Source organism: Monodon monoceros, unplaced genomic scaffold (genome assembly GCF_005190385.1).
Source record: "Monodon monoceros isolate NGI ecotype Baffin Bay Population unplaced genomic scaffold, NGI_Narwhal_1 Super_Scaffold_13, whole genome shotgun sequence".
In the NCBI taxonomy this organism is placed as follows: domain Eukaryota; kingdom Metazoa; phylum Chordata; class Mammalia; order Artiodactyla; family Monodontidae; genus Monodon; species Monodon monoceros.
The window spans coordinates 21,818,279-21,825,136 of NW_021703769.1; the positions used below are offsets into that span (position 1 = coordinate 21,818,279).

At 56.2% G+C, this 6,858-nt stretch overlaps 1 protein-coding gene across 5 annotated transcripts in view; it reads right to left on the bottom strand.

The window, feature by feature from the left end:
• SRC (SRC proto-oncogene, non-receptor tyrosine kinase) overlaps nt 1-6,858 on the bottom strand; it is a 56,977-nt gene that overhangs the window by 34,858 nt on the left and 15,261 nt on the right. For 4 of the 5 annotated variants that reach the window (XM_029220248.1, XM_029220246.1, XM_029220241.1 and 1 more), the window contains exon 2: nt 170-237. The gene's annotated coding sequence lies outside the window, so the exon portion shown is untranslated. Of the gene's footprint in view, nt 1-169; nt 1,753-6,858 lie in introns of those variants that run through there. The other variant, XM_029220243.1, reaches the window with a different exon arrangement.

Sequence of the window (6,858 nt, forward strand, 5' to 3'; positions counted from 1 at the left end):
TGTGTGTGTGTGTGTGTGTGTGTGTGTGTGTGTGTGTGTGTGTGTGTGTGTGTGTGTATAACTGATTCACTTTGCTGTACAGCAGAAACTAAAACAACATTGTAAATCAACTATACTCCAATAAAAACTAATTTAAAAAGAAAGAAAGAAAGAAAAAAGACAGGTTTACCTGGTATCAGATCCTGGTGCTCTCTCTCATAGCTGGGAAGTCACTTCACTTGTCTGAGCCTCTGTGCTCTGCAAAGAGAGGGATAATAATAGTATCTGCCTTGCAAAGTTGTTGTGAAGGATTAAATAAGACAAGGCCCCGCACGCACACACGCACAGGGCTCCCCACCGTGTCTGTGTCTGGCTCCTAGCAGTAGGTGCATGGTTCATGCTGGTTATTAATACGTTACTACGTTAACAAGTGCCACCAGGGAGACTTGGGACCAAGTGTTCAGAGCATCAGCAATCCCCTCCAACTGGGAGGAACTGGGAAAGGATTCCTGGGGGAGGCAGCAGTTGAGAAGGGCTTCAAGGTCGTGAAGGAGGTCCACAAATAGAGATAACTGGGGGCTGTGCCTCTGGCAGAGAGAGCTGTGCAGGCAAAGGCCTGGAGGTAGGAAAGCCCTGGGTATTCGCTCAGTCGTTCATTCACTGGCTCCTTCAACAAAGCTCAGCTGAGCACCGACTATGTGCCAGACACTCTCATAGGAAAGACAGACAAAGCCAATAGCTGGACCATCGAAGGGAGGAATTACAGAGAGTGTGAAGACAACAAGGGGCTGGGGCAGAGCCTCACCCAGGTCCAAGTGTTCATAGAGCAGACCAGGAAAAGGAGGCTCAGAGAGGGAGAGAGGCTACCTAAGGTCACACAGCACCTTCTCAACTTCTGGAAAGGTCCTCTCCCAGCTCCACCCTTCCCATGTCCCACGAGCCTGGAGAAGAGAAAGCCCACAAGGGCCATCCCAATGTGCGCTCATCACAAGGTGCATAAAGATGCCACCTAAACGGGGGTCCCCAACAAAGAGGGGGGACAACTGGTTCTCAGACGATAACAGCACCTGGCTGGTAGGTAGAGAGACTCCTGTGTGCCAGGCACCGTGCTGAGAAGTGCACTACATCTGCGAGCCCAGGTGGAGCCTCTGCAGCCCTATGTGGTCAGCCCCATTTTGCAGACGAGGGAACTGAGGTCCAGAGAGGTCAAGTTACTTGCCTAAGGTCACACGGCTCATAAGAGACAGCATCGGCAGGCAGACTCGGATTGTCTGGGCTCCGTAGCCTCAGGTCCCAGGGCCCATGGCCCAAGGAAGCCACTGCCAGGGCCTGTATCAGCAGTCACATCCCTTCTCAAAAGCACCCAAGGTGGAAGCTGTTCTCAGCCAGTCCAGGAATGTCTCCTGATAACAGTGGCCCAACCGGGGGTGGGAGGAGTGGGTGGTGGTGGTTGTGCGGGGAATGGGGGGGAGGGGGCGGCAGGAGGGACACAGCCCATTTGAGTCCATCTGTCCTGCCTCTGGAGAGGAGGAAGCAAAAAGGTCCCATCAGGCACCCATCAGAGTCAGGCGGGTTGCAGCATCCTGGTTAAGGGGGCTCCTGCTGTGGCCCTGGGAGAACTCTGGGCAAGTCAACCAAAGCCTCCTTCAGTACCATGGAGACATCCATAATCACCCCAGACAGTTGCAAGAGCAAATGAGCTAACCACGTGTGCCCTGGGCACGCAGGCCATGCTGGATAAAGGGGGGGTGGGGGGGGGCGCGACCACCACTGCTACCTTATTATTTCCATTGTTATTGTTTAGCTCTCCAGTTCCCACCAGGACCCTGCTTCACAGGGACGATCAGCCCCCATCTCCCAGAGAAGGCAACAGAGAGAGGCTCAGAAAAGCCAAGTCAGCTGCCCAGGCCACCATCCAAGACAGCAGAGGACCAGCTGGGGATCTTGGCTCTCCTGGCCCCAGGCCACTTTGGCCCCTCTCCCCAAGGGCACCAGTCCCAGCTGGGCTCTCGAAGGGAGTTATTACACCAGGGACTAAGCAGGGCCCTCAGTCAGTCCTTTTTCTACTAGGGTAATGGAGGCCAAGATAGGGGGAGTGGCTGGCCCAAGGCCACACAGCCCAAGAAGGACCACTTACGGAATGAACCTGTCACCCTTCTGAACCTCCAAAGCTAGGTCCCCAGCTGATGCCCCACCCTCCTCGCAACAGCCCTAGGGGGCAGGTACCACCAGCACTGGCCCGTGTCCACAGGGGAGGAAGTTGAGGCTGGAGGAGCGTGGGAGAGGGTGCCGGCCCATCACGCCCATCCCAAAAGTGGGGGCTGTGACCCTTTCCTTCCTCCCCTGGAGCCTCCCACACGTAGGCAGGAATCTTCTGATTCCCTTTCTTCCTTCAGACTCTCAAAAGAATGACGTGCTCAACTGAGGTGTTTTTCTACAAGTGGTTTCGGAATATAGAAGGGAGTCCTGCTTCAGAGCAGGGGAACATCAATAATGACAGTAATAAGAATAACGGCAGTAGCAACAGCTAATATTCGTTTAGCGCTTTTTTTTTTTTTTTTTTTGGTCGCACCGTGTGGCATGCAGGATCTTAGTTCCCCGACCAAGGATCAAACCCGCACCCCCTGCAAGGGAAGCGCAGAGTCTTAACCACTGGACCGCCAGGGAAGTCCCTATGTGCCATTCTTTTTCTTTTTTTTTTTTTTTTCCTATGTGCCATTCTTATCACCCCATTTTACAGAAGAGGAAACGGAAACACAGACAGGTTAAATGATGTGATTAAAATCCCGCCTCTTAGCAGCTAAGTGACAAGTTCCTCCCTCTCTGAGCTTCTCCCTGAAGGGGGGCTGTCACCCCTTGGGCCACTGGGAAGGACCCAAGGAAGAAGCCAGGGCCACGGCCAGCTCAGCCCCCTCCCCAGAACTCAACACCATTGGCTGCTCCAGTGCAGGCTGGTGGGGTGGAATAGGGCATGCTGATGGCGGTGTGGAGACCACACCTTTCCCCCTCATGCCCTCCCACCTGGGGTTCACACTACCCCTTCCATGCTCCCAACAGCCTTGGAACAAGCTATGGCCACAGTCATTTTACACATGAGCACACAGGGCTCCAGGAAACTGCCCCAGCCAGGAAGTGGAGTGCAAAGGCCCTGAGGCAGGAAGGTCAGATGTGCAGGTCTGGACTGAGTGGCTTCCAGCTTAACTGGGTCGCTGCAGGCACGAGGAGGTCGGAGGGAGGCCCCGAGAGGGACCCGTCCAGCAATTTAGGTCAGAAAGACCTGAAAATTTGAGAGAGAAGCCCATGAAGGTTTTCTCAGGCCCCTGAGTGTGCTGGGAGGGATGGGGGCGGGGGGGGAGGAGGTTACTGAGGCTTCATCCCACAGTGATCCTATCAGAGCGCAGTGATCAGCTTCAGAGGAGACACCTAAACCACGGTGGACTTCCCAGAGGAGGGGACATCTCAGCTGAGGTCCAAAGGCTGAGCAGTTTGTGAAAAGAGGAAGGGGAAGCATGATCCAGGCAGAAGGGATTACTTGGCCAAAGGCCCAGAGGTGGGACCATTTAGAGAAAGGCAAAGAGCCAGGTCAGTTTAAGTCATGTAGTCTCAGTTTCTCCAGCAGCAAAATGGGGGGAAAGACAGGCACACAGTGGGTGCCTCCATCTCCCCCACACCCACTATCTCCCTTCTCCAAGGCCCCCACCCAACAGGAAGGGCACTGGGAAGTTGGCTGCTGGGTCCTCCTGCCATGGAGCATCTTTGGGGCTGGTGAGGTTGGCAGGGTTGGGAGGTTTCACTGACACCCCACCCCCCCGACACCCTCTACCCCAGAATCCAGGCCAGGCAGCCTGTCAGGTGGATGGGGAGGGCAGCTCACAGGCCAGGAGGCCACAGCCCTGATCTCAGAGAGCTTTGTGAGATCTCCCCCTTCACAGATGTGGAAGTGGAGGCTCAGAGAGGAGAGCAGTCAGCCTCAGGTCACACAGCAAGGCGGAGGCCAGCTCTTGAATGAGGGTGTGGGACTGGGACCCGGACTGAAGATAAGATTCTTGGGGCACCACGCCCAGGAGCGCTGGGCTGAGGAGGAGCTAGAAGAGGAGATGCTGGCCCCAAAGAACCACAGGCTAGGCAAGTCCCAGGCACCCAGCCAGACACCACCTGGCCCGGCCAGATGAGGGCTGGCCACCATGTGGCTAAGTGGAAGGCCTCCATCAGAATCTCCATGTGGCCTCGGCAGGTCACGCCCCCTCTTGGGCCTTAGCATCTGCCTGGACAAAGGCCCTGGCAGGCCAAGGATTCCTCAACAGAGCCCAGCCTCAGTGGTGACCACAGGGAACACTGAGGTGACACGTTTTGCTCTCTCCCAGCCTCTCCAAGGTCATGTCTCCCAGGCCTCGCCCCTGTGGTTCCACCCCCGCTGGCTGATGGCCAACAGGCCTTGGGGGGACAGATGCCAGCCGGCCCCTGCCCACAGTGCCCGTTATTCCTGCCAGCAGCTCTGGCTGCTTCCCTGCTCTGGGAACACACAGTGCCCCCTCGTCCCCGCCCCCGCCCACACCCACGCAGGAGCTCCGTCCAGGGACACGGGTGGGCAGAAGCACCTGGAGGCCAGGCCCCTCGACACTGTCGGCCCTGTGCTCAACCCCACACACTCAAAGCTCACAGGTTCCACCCTGGACATGTGACCTCAGGATGGTCCAGGCCTTCCTTTATTCATCCATGAAATGGGGGCTCTGGCAGGTCTCTGAGGGAGAAGGCATCCAAGCCTGAGGTAGAGCACAGTGGTCAGCAAGAGAGCCGAAACCCTTAATGCTCCTATGGGCTGTTCATGGGATCAAGGCCAAGGGTGGAGGGGCGTCTGTTGTACGCTCCCTCCTCCCCACCACTTAACCCTCCCTGGACTCGTAATTACCCTCTAGCCTCCAGCCCTTTGCACATGCTGTTTCCTCTCCTGAGGTTTCACCACCCACCTCCCCATGCCCCCCATGAACTCCAGGGCACCCTATGGGCCTGACCACAGGTCATACTTGACCTTGCCTACCCTCCAACTGAGAGAGGTACCTCTCTTTTTCTGGGCTCACATAGCCTCCATCACATGGGGACTAAGAGTTGTACTGCTTGGGGACTTCCCTGGCGGTCCAGTGGTTAGGACTCAGCGCTTTCACTGTGATAGCCTGGGTTCAATCCCTGGTCGGGGAACTGTGACCCGAAAGCTGTGCGGTGCAGCCAAAAAAAAAAAAAAATTGTACTGTCTGGGTTCAAAACCTAGCTCTGACCCCTCCTAGCCGTGTGACCTTGGAAAAGTTACTCTACCTCTCTGTGCCTACAGTTCCTCACTTATAAAATAGGGACAAAAATAATAATTACCTCCAAGGATTGTTGTGAGGATTAAATGAAGTCATATTTGTAAAGGGCTTAGAACAGAGCCCAGACCTTAGCAAATGTGCCGTAAGTATTCGCCATTAACCAGTGAGAGCAGCAGCTGGTACCTGCTGAGCACCTACTGTACGCCAGGCCCGGTGCTCGGTATTTTACCTGGATTATCTCACAACAGCCTGGGAGGAGGGGCCGTTATGAACCTCGCTGTAAAACGGCAAAGAGGGCTTCCCTGGTGGCGCAGTGGTTGAGAGTCCGCCTGCCGATGCAGGGGACACGGGTTCGTGCCCCGGTCCGGGAAGATCCCACATGCCGCGGAGCGGCTGGGCCCGTGAGCCATGGCCGCTGAGCCTGCGCGTCTGGAGCCTGTGCTCCACAACGGGAGAGGCCGCAACAGTGAGAGGCCCGCGTACCGCAAAAAAAAAAAAAAACGGCAAAGACAGGGAGGACCGGAGGCATCAGCTTCACCTCAAAATGTATCTGGGGACGAAGGGGATTTTGCTGATATTAAGGAACTACTGTGCATTTCTTTCAGGTAGATTATGGCTTTTGTGGCTACTTTCTCAACATGAGTCTTATCTTTTAGAGATACATACTGAAAGATTTACACGTGAAGGAAGACATGCGTGCGGGATTTGCTTTAAAATGACACAGGAAGGGGGCTTCCTTCCCTGGTGGCGCAGCGGGTGAGAGTCCACCTGCCGATGCAGGGCACACGGGTTCGTGCCCCGGTCCAGGAAGATCCCACATGCCGCGGAGCGGCTGGGCCCGTGAGCCATGGCCGCTGAGCCTGCGCGTCCGGAGCCTGTGCTCCGCAACGGGAGAGGCCACAACAGTGAGAGGCCCGCGTACTGCAAAAAATAAATAAATAAAAGGACACAGGAAGGGGGTGGCACAGAACAGGTGTGGAGGGGCCAGGCCTGGCCATGGGTGGTGCTTGGGGCTCAGTGACAGGTTCATGGGGTTTGTTATACTAATATGTTTCCATAATAAAGAGTTTAAAAAGGAAGATGAAATAAAATAATGCAAAACAATGTTGGACCCCCTGCAGCCCCACCAACTGCCTCAGCCTGGGCCAACCATTGTCACCCCTTCCCCTCGCTGGACCAAGGCAGTCGTCCCTCTGGTCCGCCTGTCTCCACCCTCAGCCCCCAGTCTGCTCGCCACACAGCAGCCAGGTGCTCTCAGAAGGCCTCCTGCGGCCCCCGCCTCACTGGGAGGTAAGAGCCACCATCAGAAGGGTCCAGAGGCCCTCCCTGGACACCCCCGCATCTTACGGCCCTTCCTCCTGTCATCCTTCCTGCGCTGGACACCCCCTCATCTTACGGCCCCTTCCTCCTGTCATCCTTCCTGCGCTGGACACCCCCGCATCTTACGGCCCCTCCTCCTGTCATCCTCCCTGCGCTGGACACCCCCGCATCTTATGGCCCCTTCCTCCTGTCATCCTCCGTGCGCTGGGCACCCCCGCATCTTACGGCCCCTCCTCCTGTCATCCTCCCTGCGCTG